The 15,190-nt window shown below is 36.9% G+C and overlaps 1 pseudogene; it reads left to right on the top strand.

Moving 5' to 3' along the window:
* Nucleotides 1-10,179: 10,179 nt before the first annotated feature.
* On the top strand, nt 10,180-14,963 carry LOC149545252 (disease resistance protein L6-like; annotated as a pseudogene).
* The last annotated feature ends 227 nt before the right edge of the window (nt 14,964-15,190 follow it).

Below are 15,190 nucleotides of genomic sequence, written 5' to 3'. Positions count from 1 at the left end.
TTATCTACCTGGTCAAAATAGCTTAATGGTGCCATTCCTATCTTCTCAAGGCCTTGTTCCAACCAAGATCAGACATCATTGCATCTGGATCTGTACCCAAATTAGGTTTTCTCCATGATTTTTCTCTGCAGGACTTCAATTTAGTGGTTGTAGAATAACTACAGTTAGAAGACATCTCAATTATGCCTGCACTATAAAGGCAAATTTTGTAGATTTTGTTCAGGTCAATCATTCTTTTTTGTTCCCTATTGTTGCTCTACAATTCTAGTGTAAAATTCCCTTTGCCTCTGAACTGTATGATTCCTGTCTTATCTCTTTTAGCCATTGGTGTGAAGTGCAAGAACTCTTTGCCTCCACCAGTGTTTTCTGGAAATCAATAATCTGCATGACTATATCTCCCTGGCCTATGAATGATAATATAAGTGAATATCTCTTCCTTGTGTCATTCATCTTGGTTTTCTGATCTACATGTGGTTATTTGATTAAGGAAAGTATGAATGTGTATATCCATAGTTTCATTCTGGTTCAATAGCGCATACATGGGTAGAAATTGGTCCGAACACTCTATTTTGGTGCATCACCTCTTTAGATTAGATTAGGTAGATTTTATTTCATGCTCTCCTTCTCCCTTTTCCTCTCCAATAGTAGTTAGGTGCATCCTGATAGTAAGAGGAAGTCGATCTTCTTCGAAGACTCAACCTCACAGTTCAATTCCCATAGCTTGGAGGTTGTTTCCATGTTTCACTAGGTTGTCCTCATGCATAGGCTTTGGACAAGGGTGCAAACCTAAGTGACAACATTTCCCATCCTAGTTGACAACCTCATTCTTACATTTTGAGATTGTTTTTGAGAATTACCAAGAGAAAAAGGAAGAGAATAAGAAGAATGAGGAGATCTCACTAAGTCTACATCTTTAGCTTCATTCAAGAAGCCTTCTTTTCAAACTTCTATTCCTTGTACATCTCATCAACCTTGGCTTTCATCACCATGAAGGCCTCATAAAATTCTACATCAAAGACAAAAGGAAAATAATTTTCCTTATTTGAAGTCATCTTGCTTCACTTTGTTTGAATTTGCTCCACGTATCTCATACCCTACAACTTGTCAGACTAGCTTTTATACCAAACTTGATCTGTAAACTCCTTGTTATGAATCACTTACAATTTTAAGATTCACTAAGATACAAATTTAATTTAAAGATCAAAACTGACATTGCTTGTGAACTGAGAAAATAATACTTAAAAACACATAAAACATCTAAGTGGACAAAAATACTTATAAGAAAGAACAAGAGACAATATATTTGACTTTGGAGTTCACTAGACTCTGGCTATGTATCCAGACCTACAAACTCACAAGATCAATGCCATTATTATGATGTAAAACTCATACATCACCATGGTCTTCCATGGAGTTACAATCAACTTCTGGCTTCCACATTGTGATGATAGGAACTTGCTAGCAACATGTTCGTGCCTAGCTTCTTTGCCACTTTTTACAATGCTAAGGAATATAACTACAACTCTCTATCTCCCTCTTTCAATAAGAGTACATGAATTCAATAGGCTTTAAGTCATTACAATAACGACATAAGGTGGTGAAAAATCCTCTCAAAATAATTTCACTAAGTTCTTATCTCATTGATGAGGCCACTTAGCTCTCTAATTCTTCACAAAAGAATTTAACTACCAAAATTCTCCCCAAATGTCCTTTGTCCCTTTTACAAATTATATCCCCCTTTATATAAGAAAGTACTTTCCTTATTTGGTCGAAAATCAAATAACAAACACAATAACCATTTTCCCCAAATCATAATTAACAAATAACTCCCTATTTTGCCCTTTATAATTACAAGCCATACAAATGAAAACAACCTTTTAATTAATCAAACAAATAACAATATTTTTTGAAATGTATGGTAAAAAGGGTTCAAATATATTCCATTCCTATATTTTTAGGGATTATTTCTAATCCATATTTTATGTAGGGGTTTGGAAAAGAATAATATAATCATTACGTTACAAAGAGCATTTTCATTTTTCAAAATAGGGCTGATTTTCCATGTCATTGGGCTGATTGGGATTATGACATCAATGCTAATGTCATCATTTTCAACTTTTTTCTCTATAACTTCAAACAAGCATAACTTCTACATACAGACTTTGTTTTTGATTAATCAAATGCCACTGGAAAGCTTTTGATGAGCTCTTTCATTTGAAATCCATTGTTGACCACTTTCAAGATGGTCAAATTTCACCATTTTGGTCAACTTTTGTTTTGTTAGTTTGACCTAAACTTTGACCAAGCATATCTTAAGCAAACAAACTCTTTTTGACACACTTCAAATTGTGTCACGAATGTTTCGCCATGCTCTATGCATTGATGTTAATTTTGAGAGATTTTGAGTGGGTTGAATTTTTTAGGTCTTCACAATCCACCTGGATCAAGGAAGTTGAAGGAATTGATTCCATATGGGAATTAGGGAAATAACAACTAAGTCTGGCTGGTGCTAGACGATTTATTTACTTTACTTTGGTCAAATATGGTCCTTTCCCCACTTTTTCATAGCACCATTGTGGATATGAACAATGGCCACATACAAAGTCAAGGCAAACTAGTTTTTTCATTATTACTTGCCATCATTTTTTGAACTATAGCTTTCTATCATTTGTGTTTCTTTGAAAGTTACAGTTTCAATGATTACATGTGGTTGAAAAAAAAAGTTTTCCAATTGCACTAGAGTTTCCTATAAATTAGGCTTAGCAAGGAAATAATCTATTGGAATATTAAAATGCAATAGTCATTTGTCCCTGGAGCCAAACGCCCACCTACCACCTACTAGACTCTAGAATAGATAAAAGAAATAACTGTGGTGGGTGAAATTTTGAAATTTGAAAAGAGGAGGAAAAATATGAGAAAATGAATGTTTCTACATTCATTCAATGAGTTCAGTGATATTCAGTAGATCAGAAGTTTAGCAGAGTAGAGAAGGAAGAAGGAAAGAAGCATGTGCCTGCAGTTGTACATGTTTCTTCCTCTATTCATTCTGTAACTTGTTATTGTTGAATTTTCCTTGTTGAAGCAGTGATTGCTCTAGGCATTATTGTAAGCAGCCATTAGAGCTGTAAGTTTGAAGTTTGAAGTTTGAAGTTTTTAGTTTTAAGCTTTAGGGTTATTTTAGAGTTTTCTGGTTGAAGCCAAATGCTCTCAGATTTTGTAATGGTTTAATCAAAGTTGAATAGAAAGCAAGCAGGTATACTTGAATCCATTGTTCTTCTTCTATTTATTGCATTTGAGAAGTTTTTTTCGAAGCTTAAAGCTTTGGCTCTCTAGTTTTAATGGTGAAAGAATTCACATTGAAATTCTTCTAAGTTATAATTTTTTAGTTTGAGCCAAGCTCACTTGGCATCCATTGTTGCTAAGTTGTTTTCTTATTGAGTGCCGAGCTAGCTCAGCACCTATTGCCTATCACTCGACACCTTTACATGCCAAGATAACTATGACTCGACACCTTCAAGTGCCGACCTAAACTAGCACTCAACACCTTCATGTGTAGAGTAGATTTTTAGGATTGAGAAATTGATTTTAGGGTTGTGATATATTTCTCTCACATGGTATCATAGCTTTGAGGCCCCACATCCAAAGTGAGTTAGGGAAATTTTTTCTGGGGTATTTATCATGGCAGGAGATGCAGGAAGGATATGGCAGCAGCCACCACCTTTCATGGAAAAAATTATGATACATGGGCAAAGAAGATGAAGACCATAATGGTTGTAAATGATTTATGGGAGTTTGTTATAAATAGGTTCAATGATGTGACAGACCCAACTTAGTATGCTGCCCTCACAAATGCACAAAACACTTGTTTGAAAGAGTCAAGGAGGAAAGATGCAAAGGTATTAAGTTTGATAGAAGCAACAATGACAAAGACAGTATTTCTCAAAATTGCAGCAAAAAATTATGCAAAGAAAGCATGGGATATCCTTGAGACGAACTTCAAGGGGACTGATAAAGTTTGTACAGTAAAGCTACATAATATAAGGAGGGAATTTGAGAACCTTCAGATGAAGGAAAATGAATCAATTATAGATTTTAGTTCAAGGACCTCCAATGTGATTAATCAAGTAAAATCAAATGGGGAAGACTATTAAGAGTAGAGGATAGTGGAAAAGATATTGAGGAGTTTACCGCATAAATATGACAATTTGGTCATGACCATAGAAGAGGCAAAAGACCTCACTATTTTGACAATGGATGAGTTGATGGGTACTCTGCAAACCTATGAACATATGATCAATATATCTACATATTTTTCTTCCCAAGAGCAAGAATTCAATGCTCAGTCAAATCCAAGAGGAAGGGGGAGAGGAAGAAATGGCTCAGGCAGAAACTCCAGAGGCAGAGGCCAAGGAAATGGAGGACAAAGAAATGCAGTAGCAGAAAGCTCAGGAAGAGTAGATGGAGCAAGTAGCTCACAAAATACTTCAAGAGGAGGTAAGAAAAACAACAACTCAAATAGGAGTAAAGTAAAATGCTACTACTGTGATAAATATGGGGATTATGTAAGTGAATGCTGGAAGAAGTAAAATAATTTGTCAGGACAAGCAAATGTGGCTGATGTGAACATGGAAAGTGGAAACAATGCCACTGCCTTCATCATGTGTAATGTTGGTGAAGAAGGAAGCCCTGAGGTTTGGTACCTTGACAGTGGATGTAGCAACCACATGAGTGGTAATGAAACCTTATTTTCATTCATTGACAAGAGTTTCAAATCTGAGATTAAAATGGGTAACAATGAACCCTACCAGTTGTGGGCAAAGGATCTATTATGGTCTGCACCAAGCAAGGTGAAAAGAAGGAAATACAAAATGTGTATTTTTCTCGTGGTATGAAGCACAATTTGATGAGCATTGGTCAACTCATTCAAAATGGATACAAAGTGCTGATGGAGAATGATGTGTGTGTCATTCATAAAAAGGATGGGAGCAAGAACTTACTTGCAGCAGTTCAAATGACAATGAACAGAATGTTTCCCTTGAGGATAGAGACATGTTTCTCATATCAAGTTGATGTTGCACCTCACACACAATCAGCTCTAAGGAGTGTGATTGAAGACCCTTCATGGCTATGACACCTTGGGTATGGTCATCTTGGCTATGCTGGTTTAATTTTTTTGTCAAATAAAAGAATGGTAGAAGGTTTGCCATGAATAGAAAATTTATGTGACAAGTGTGAGGCTTGTATTTTGGGTAAGCAACATAGGCTTCCCTTTAATTCTAAAAATTCTAGGAGGGCTAGATATCCATTAGAGTTAGTGCATACTAACCTAGTCGATTCTATGCAAGTTACTTCCATTGGGGGGAATACTTATTTCATGACATTTATTGATGATTTCAGTCGTAGAATATGGGTTTATTTTTGAAATCTAAATCTGAAGCATTTGATAAGTTTCTTGAGTTCAAAGCCTACATTGAAAGAGAATGTGGACACTATATCATGGTCCTAAGATTAGATAGAGGAGGGGAGTATACCTCGAATTCTTTTGTAAATTTTTGTAGGAAACATGGTATAAAGAAAGAGCTCACAGCTAGCTATACACCACAACAGAATGGAGTGGCTGAGAGAAAGAACAAGACCATTGTAGAAATGGCAAGGAGCATGATGAAAGAGAAAAGTCTCTGAACTGAATTTTGAGGAGAGGCTATGAAAACAACAGTTTACCTAATTAATAGGTGTCCTACAAAGGTAGTCCATGATAGAATTTCAATAGAAGCATAGTCATGAGGAAGATGGACAGTTGAACACCTAAGGGTGTTTGGACGTGTTACATATGCACATGTGCCTAAAGAGAAAAGGAAAAAATTGGATGACAAAGGTGTGAAGTGCATCTTCATAGGGTACAGTTCAGAATCAAAGACATATAGATTGTATGACCCATTGAACAACAAGATGATTCTCTCAAGAGATGTGGAATTTTTTGAAAATCAGTCTTGGTATGGTTCAATTGATGAGTCACCAAGCACATCAAGTAAAGTGCCAATTATGAATGAAGAAAATGTTGATGAATAGCAAGAAGAAGGAGCAAATCGAAGAAAAAGCAAGCAACTTCAATCATTGCTGAGCTCCTCTAGGCATAACTGAGTGTCAGTGTCATGTACCAGTGAAGACCAAACTAGTCGACAAAGTAGCAGTAGTGAAGATTCTGATCTTACACTCTCCTCCCTGTTACCAAGAAAGACCAAGAGTCTTAGGGAGATATACCAAGATGAAAGGTATGAAGATTATGATGAGAGTGTTAATTTTGCATTATTTTATCATAGTGATCCAATATACTTTGAAGAAGCTATTAAGGAGAAGAAATGGTGTAAAGCCATGGATGAGGAGATAGATGCTATACAAAGGAATGAGATATGGGAGCTAACTAAATTGCCTCCCAACAAGCAAATGATTGAAGTGAAATGGGTCTACAAGACCAAATGTAATGCTGAAGGCAAAATTGATAGGCATAAAGCAAGGCTAGTAGTCAAGGGCTACAAACAGCAGTATGGTAGAGATTATGATGAGACATATACCCTAGTTGTAAGAATGGAAACCATGCGTGCTGTCATAGCAATTGCATCTCAACACAAATGGAAGGTATACCAAATGGATGTGAAGTCCACCTTCCTAAATGGTGTATTAAAGGAAGAAGTATATGTGGAGCAGCCACCTAGTTATGAAGTAGTAGGTGAAGAGAACAAAGTATATAGATTGAAGAGAGCTCTTTATGGGCTCAAGCAAGCTCCACGGGCATGGTACAATAGGATTGACTCATATTTGATGAGCAATGGCTTTAGCAAAAGTAATGGCGAGCCTACTCTCTACATGAAGGCAGAAAATGGAAATGTGTTGATTGTTGTCTTGTATGTAGATGGCTTGATTTTTACTGGTAATGACAAAGCTCTAATTGTTGAATTCAAAGAGACCATGAAAAATGAATTTGAGATGACAGACCTTAGTCTCTTGAAGTACTTTCTAGGCATAGAAATAAAAAAAATACTTGATGGAATCTTCATCTCTCAAGAAAAATATGCAAGGAAGATCTTGGAGAGATTTAAAATGTAGAATAGTAAGGTAGCCCCAATGCCAACAATAGTAGGTCTGAAGTTGAGCAAATAAAGACTTTAGCAAGAGAGTGGATCCAACACTATACAAGAGTATGGTTGGAAGTTTGATGTATTTGACTGCAACTCGGCCAGAGCTAATGCATGCAATAAGTTTGATTTCTATATTTATGGAAACACCAAAGGATTCCCATTCACAAGTGAAAAAGAGGATCCTAAGGTATGTGAAAGGTACCAAGGGATTTGGGATTTTGTATACTGCAAAAAATGGATTGAAGTTGATAGGTTATACTGATAGTGATTGGGCTGGAAGTATAGATGATAGGAAGAGCACTTCCAGATATGTATTTCATATGGGATCAGGTGCAATTTCATGGGCATCCAAGAAGAAACCTATTGCTACTCAATCTATAGCTAAGGTTGAATACATAGCAGCAAATGCAACAACATGTCAAGCTATTTGGTTAAGAAGGATCTTGATAGATTTGAATGAAAGGCAAGGGGTAGGAACCACAATTTATTGTGACAAAATCTCATCAATTGCATTGTCCAAGAATCCTGTCTTCCATGGTAGAAGCAAGCATATAGAGATCAGATATCACTTCATCAGAGAGTTGGTGGAGAATGGGGATATCAAGATGGAATTTTGCAAGTTTGACCAGCAGCTACCAGACATTTTCACAAAGCCATTAGGCATTGGAACTTTTGTACACCTAAGAGAGAGTCTTGGTGTAGTTGATTTGGATTAGGAGTGATCCTTGTTTATTTGGCTTGGGAAAAAGGGGGAGTGTTGGAATATTAAAATGCAATGGTCGTTTGTCCCTGGAGCCAAATGCCCACTTACAACCTGACAAACTCCAGAACAGATAGAAACAATAACTGCAATGGGTGAAATTTTGAAATCTGAAAAGAGGGGGAAAAATATGATGAAAGGAATGTTTCTACATTCATTCAATAAGTTCTGACGCAGGAAAAGGTGAATAACTAGGGCCAAAGTCTCACCCAGCTATCCAAACCAACCTGCAAGAGTTAACACAACGAAAGAAAACACAAGTGGACAGTAACCAAAGGAAGCGAAGAGGGAAATACTTCTATTGATTCATCAAAATATCTTCATACATGCCCAGCTATGAGGCCTTCTAGGTTATGGCTAATTACAATACATTCACATTCAAAGATCCAACAACAAATTTGCACTTTCAGTTCTGCTCCCTCAAAGCTTTTTTTTTTCTTAAAAATTCCTCATTCTAAAACTTACCTAGCTCTAAGCCTAAACTCTCCATTTATACTTGCCAAGATGGCTTACAAAAAATTCTAGAACATTACATAAGGAAAGGGCTGACCCGACAATGGTTTGGACTCATCCCAAGAAAAATATCTTAAATTAAATGTTGCAAATGAAATAATTCTTGCAGGTCATCTTGCAAAAATCACATCCAAATACTGGCACTTGGCATACACTGGGTAACTCGGCACCTGAAGGAATGCTACAGTAACTCAGCACCTGAAGAGTGCTACAGGAGTTCGGCACCTTAAGAGTAACTCGGCACCTGAAGAGTGCGATAGGAACTCGGCATCTGAAGAGTGTTACAGTAACTCAGCACCTGAAGAGTGCGACAGGAGCTCAGCACCTGAAGAGTAACTCGGCACTTGAAGAGTGCGGTAGGAGCTTGGCACCTGAAGAGTGCTACAGTAACTCGGCACCTAAAGAGTGCGATAGGAGCTCGGCACCTGAAGAGTGACTCGGCACTTGAAGAGTGCGACAGGAGCTCAGAACCTAAAGAGTAATTCGGCACTTGAAGAGTGTGACAAGAGCTCGACACCTAAAGAGTAACTTAGCACTTGAAGAGTGCGACAGGAGCTCGGCACTTGAAGAGTGCTACAGTAACTCAACACCAACTGCAAAATGAACAAAATTGAGCAGGATATCAAGGCAACCCAAGATGCTCTTGCATCAAGTTCAGTGATATTCAACAGATCAGAAGATTAGCAGAGTAGAAAAGGAAGAAGGAAAGAAGTTTGTGCCTGCAGTTGCATGTGTTTCTTCCTCTATTCATTCTATACATTATTATTGTTGTATTTTCCCTGTTGAAGCGGTGATTGCTCTAGGCATTATTGTAAGTAGCCATTAGAGCTACAAGTTTGAAATTTGAAGTTTGAAGTTTGAAGTTTTAAGGTTTACAGTTATTTTAGGGTTTCTGGTTGAAGTTGAATGCTCCCAGATTTTGTAATAGTTTAATCAAAGTTGAATAGAAAGCAAGTAGGTATACTTGAATCCATTGTTCTTCTTCTATTCATTGCATTTGAGAAGTTTGTTTGGAAGCTTAAAGCTTTGGCTCTCTAGTTTTAATGGTGAAAGCATTCACGTTGAAATTCTTCTAAGTTATAAATTTTTAGTTTGAGCCAAGCTCACTTGGCATCCATTGCTGATGAGTTTTTTAATTTTTGAGTTCCGAGCAATTTGTCACTTGGCTTCTTCTTGTGGCAAGCTAGCTCAACACCTATTGCCTGTCACTCGGCACCTTCATGTGTTGAGCAAACTGTGACTTGGCACCTTCAAGTGCCGACCAAAACTGGCACTTGGCACCTTCATATGCCAATAGATTTTAAGGTTTGAGAAATTGATTTTAGGGTTATGATATATTTCTCTCACATAATCTAAGTTCTCTGTCTGTAATTTCTTTATTCAATTGGTTTTGTATTTAGTTTATCTTTGGATAATCTTACAATCGGCTTAGATTCATGATGTGAGTTATTCTTTTGATCTTATTGATGGAAGGGCATAGGTACCTAGATGTGAAGAGGATACATTTATTTTGGTAGTGTAGATGTGCAAAATGAATCCATATCATTGTTAAATATGGCTTTCGTGCCAAAAATGTAGCATCTTCTTTCCCTATCCTTTCGAGAAAGGAAGATTGAATAAATAGTCTTTGTGTTTCTCCATGTTTTCACACTTATTTCCAGGAAAAAACAAACAAGGAACGGTATTCTTCATTTCACAATCCTTTCCTCAAAGGAGGTTGCATTTGTTTCTGTCTATATACATGACTTCGTCTACTCTGGTTCACCTTATTCTCCCTAAAGACATATCCATCGTTTGTGAGATCTGCTTAGCTCTGTGTTTCCTTAGCATTTATGGCTTCTACCTGTTCATCTCACCGACAAAATGCTTTCTCTCGAATTGAACCCCTAAATGAAAGAAGAAAAATAGAAGAATCTTCTAGATTGTTTGATGTGTTCATCAATCACAGAGGCCCCAATGTCAAGAAAACTCTAGCTACTCAGATGTAAAACTCCCTTAAGGCACTAGGAATCTCTGCATATCTTGATGCGGAAGAGAAGGAGCTTGGAAACTCATTTACTTCAATCATTGAGACTGCGATTAGATCTGCTTCAGTGTCTGGCTGAGCTAGTCCTAATGTTACAGACTAATGCCAAGATTATTGTCGTCTTTTACCAAGTGAAGCCCTTGGAACTCTGCTACATCGAAAAGGGCAAGGGAGCATATGCTGAGGCATTTCACCAATATGAAAAGAAGGGAACGTATCTCGACAAGTTGAAGGAGTGGAAGGAAGACCTTCAAAAAGTATCATACTTCGTAGGCGTCGAATTAAATCCAGAGTAAGCTTTCTGCCCATTTTCAACTTACTTGGCAACTCAACTAATATATTTTATTCTAGCAAAATAGGTTTTTTTGAACAAACAAGATTTCATTTTTACAAAGTTCACCTTTCTCTTGCAGTTCTACTGACATCAATGATATAGTGTCCACTGTGGAAAAAGAAGTACAAAGGACAAGATGTCTAGATGTACAAAGGGCCTAATAAGCTCGTAAACAATTTTGAAAGGTGGTGCCTTGATAGTCTTGTTCAAGATTATGAAAGCTAGCGTGAAATGAAGAAAGCAGCAAAAGAGAAAGGTAATGTCGTTGACATTCTCGGTATGGGCGGGGTTGCGAAGACAACTCTCTCCTTGAAGTTGTTCAATCAAAAGAGATCAAACTACACAAAAGTAAGTTTTTTGCATGATGTACGGGAAGCCTATGCCACAGGTACTTTACCTTTATTGCAAAGCAAACTCTTAGAAGAAATATTTTGTGAAGATAATCGCAGTTTTCCAACTAATAAGGAAGGGACAAGCTATCTGAGGCATTATTTTGAAAGGAGCAACACTTTTGAGTTTCCTAATTGTTTTAGATGGCATTGATCATGTGGAACAGTTAAATGCCCTTCTACCTATGGTCGTATTGAATACGCATGGTAATGCCAATCATCTGGTAATTATTACAACCAGAGATGTGGGGTTTCCTGTAGGTGCAGGAATTGACATTGCTTATCATTTAAGAGGACTGGATAGAGAAGATGGGAGAGAGCTATTTTGTTGGCACGCTTTTAAGCAAGTCTCTTCCAATTTGCGGATACGAGGATCTAGTTGAGGCCTTTGTTAACGTGTGTGGAGGCTTACCCCTGTCTCTCATTGTTCTGGGCTGGCATGTTTTTCATAGAGCCCAGTGGTATTGGCAAGATAGAGACTCTTTCCACAGATATAAAGCACAGATTGAAGATAACCATTGATATATTAGATGATGTTGAAAAATAGATTTTTATGTACATTTCTTGTTTTTTAATTGGAAAATATGTCACAAAGGCCATGCTCATATGGAAGGGATCTGGATGGAGAGCGTGCCGTGCTTTGGAGACACTAAAAGAGAGATGTCTTATTGAGGAAGTTAAAGAAGAGCATCTAAATAGGCTAGAATATAAGTCGGAAGCTACCCTAGAAGGTTATGCTTTGAGAATGCATGATAACCTGCGAGACTTGGGAAGTTAAATGGCAGATGAATTGAGCAATCCTCATCGTGTGTGGCGCGCCCAAGATCTTAAATCTTTGGTATGCTTGACCTTCTATTACATTCTATTTTTTTGTATTGATATTTAAATTCCAAAATTCCTATCATTACAGAAATGTAAGCTACATTTTATAATTACAAGAATCAAATGGATTCCAAAACATCCTGACACAAATGAAAATTAGGACTTTCCATTCCACTGTGGACAAATCAATCGGCTATGAAATAACCTACTTCCTAGGGAAACCAAAAGATGGTTTTGATACATCTCTACTATGGCTTCATCTTGAGTACCTAAGTTTCTTTCTGCTTGACCTTAATTTAGATATAAATTCAAGCGTTCCTTCATCGGTTCCTCTTCAAAACTTGCAGTGCTTAAGAATCAGCAATGGGTGTTTCCAAAAATCATGGCAGAGTGATGTGGAGGTATTTGTTCTTCACCATCTAATAGTTTATCTTCGTTAACAGTATACTAGTAACTAGATGCTCTTATCTTATGGTTGTTTCCTGAATATTGATTATATGCCGAAGTGTAAAATAAGTATATTTCAAAAAATAGGCACCTTCTCATTTAGAAGAGTTTCAGATTCGTTACACCTTTGTGGAAGAGTTTCCAAATTTGCTAGAACGAATAAATAAAATGAAAAAGTTAGATTTGCATGCTAAATACATCCAAACAAATATTTGGTCACTACTAGAGTCCCTGAAGATGAATCTCCATAGTTTCAGGATGGTGGGCTACAACTCAGAAGGGCACCTGGCTTACAATGATACTGCAGAGGAAACTGCACTAAAGTCCCTAGTTACCTATGACTTGAAATGACTCTGGGAGGGGAGAGTTGCTTTGAATGATGAGGGATGGTGTAGAACAGTGATGAGCAGCCTTGGAAATCTTGAGATTTGTAAAAATCTAGAGCTTGAGGAGCTAAGACTTGCACATCTGAGCTACTTCAAAATTATTTCCATTGAAAATTGTGATTATTTGAAAACTGTGTCAGGAATATCTAATCTTGCAAAGCTTGTAGAATTGAAGATTTTTGATTGCCATATGCTGGAGTTGGAGCACCTGGATCTCAGTGGTCTGAAGTTTCTAGAGAGGGAAAGAATTGATGGATGTGTGAAAATAGAACATTTTGAGTTGGATGGCTGTGAAAAATTGAGAGAAATAATATTTGATTGTAGAAATGTTGTAAAATTAAGCATTTGTGATTGTGCACAACTTGAGAAATTAGTAGATTTAATAGGTATAAGCTTCTTGAAGAAGATTATAATTGATGGATCTGGGAATTTGAAACATCTCAGATTGCATAGTCTTGAAAATTTGGAAAGTGTTTCAAGTAACATGGAGCTTAGACAGATGAACATTATTAACTGTCCTATGCTTGAGCAGTTGCCATGTCTTCACAAAATGTGTTGCTTGGAGCAAATTAAAATTGACTGTTGTGAAAAGATACAGCACATCATCCTGCCAACATCACTCATCAAGCTAGATGTCCAAAGTTGTAGAGTTTTGCAAAGAGTAGCAGTTGCTGGCGATCTTACAGAGCTTACACAGCTGATTATCAAACCGTGCCCTGCATTTGAAGAGGTGCTAAGCTTTGCCAGAGTGATTGACTCGGTGGAATTTGAAATTGACTTTATTGAGGAACTAGAGAAAATTACTTTGCCACCAGGATGCGTCAGTCTCAATATAACAGGATGTGGGGATTTACAAAGAAAAGAAGGAATCCTAATTTGTATAGGGCATATAGAGCTATACATTAGAATTAGTGGCTATCTAAGACTAGAAAGTTGTAATTTTCTCTAGTTCCTCAATAAAGTCAATTTCAAATTCTACAGCCTAAGCTGCTTGGAAGAAATTGAGATCGAGTCTTGTGAGAAGCTGTAGAACATCACGCTGCTCACAACACTCATCAAATTGGATATATACGGATGTGCAGTTTTGCAAGGAATAGCAGGAATTGCCAATCTTATAAAGCTTACACACCTGTGCATTGCCAAGTGTCCAAAGCTTCAGGAGTTGCCTCTTTCCAGGCTGAACTTCTTGGAGGAAACTACAGTCTCATCTTGTGAAGAGCTGGAGAACATTACACTGCCCACAACACCTGTCAGGCTGTCTGTCGGACGATGCAGAGTTTTGCAAAGAGTAGCAGGACTTTCTTATGTTACAAAGCTTACACAGCTGTGCATTGTCGAGTGCCCTGCGCTTGAGTTGCCTTGTTTGGGTAGACTGATCTACTTAGAGAAAATTGAGATTCACTCTTGTAAGAATGTATAGAACATATCAGCAGTTGAAGAGTTACATGTACGTGACTATACGAGACTGATTTATTGTGGCTATGCTGTAACACGATATTTCATCGATAGGTGGAAGGTGATGATTCAGTCATAAATAACATTTTTTACTAATAAATGTTTTTCCTATTTCATTATTGACATTCAACTTTGTTTTGTAATTCGTTGTTAAAAATGGTATATGTTTTCCCAAATAATGTTTTGAGGGATCTGTGAATGAAAGAATTTACCCTGGTCGAGCTATGGTTATTTTTTATTTTATTTCAGAGTTTGCCAAGGTGTACGTGTTTGATCAGTAAAGCAATGGATGGAGCACAGTCATCTTTAAAGGAGCATCTGCATTCTGAGGTTAATATCGCCATGGATGGAGTCACTGAAATAAGTACTGATACTGGCAATCTTTATCCTGATTGGTTAAGATTGGGCGCTGTTATTGTATGCTTTGTGGTTGCGATCGATAGCTCCACTTTGGCAGAAGATATAAATGAAACTATTTCCTAGTACCATGGGCATGACTTAAAGATGCGTCAAGGAGAATCGCTAGTTACTGTGGTAGAATCTAGTGAATACAGTGAAGATGAAAATTGGGAATTATTAGAGGAGTACTCTAGAATAATGAAGAAGGGGTTTCGGGTAGATCTGAAAGAGGGTGAAGAGCGGAAAAGTCTACCTGTATTACCACAATTTTGGATAGGCTATATGATAAGGAATGAAAGGTAGGGAGCCTGATTTTTTTTTAACTTACATAATTAATGTAATTTACTGATAAATACAAAGTTTTGTAAAATTAAAATATTTCCAGAATTTTTTATCTTTAATATTGATTTTTTTATTACTTACCATTGATTACTTAATTTCATTAGTTTGTAAAAATCTATTATTTTTAAGTTTTAAATATTAGTTTAAAATTAAATTCATTATGAATCAATTTAATAAATAA

This window comes from Cupressus sempervirens, chromosome 7 (genome assembly GCF_028749045.1).
Source record: "Cupressus sempervirens isolate cs-2001-9-10 chromosome 7, ASM2874904v1, whole genome shotgun sequence".
Taxonomy (NCBI): domain Eukaryota; kingdom Viridiplantae; phylum Streptophyta; class Pinopsida; order Cupressales; family Cupressaceae; genus Cupressus; species Cupressus sempervirens.
Note: the sequence above shows the minus strand (reverse complement) of the source record. Positions and strands in the feature narration are given on the sequence as shown.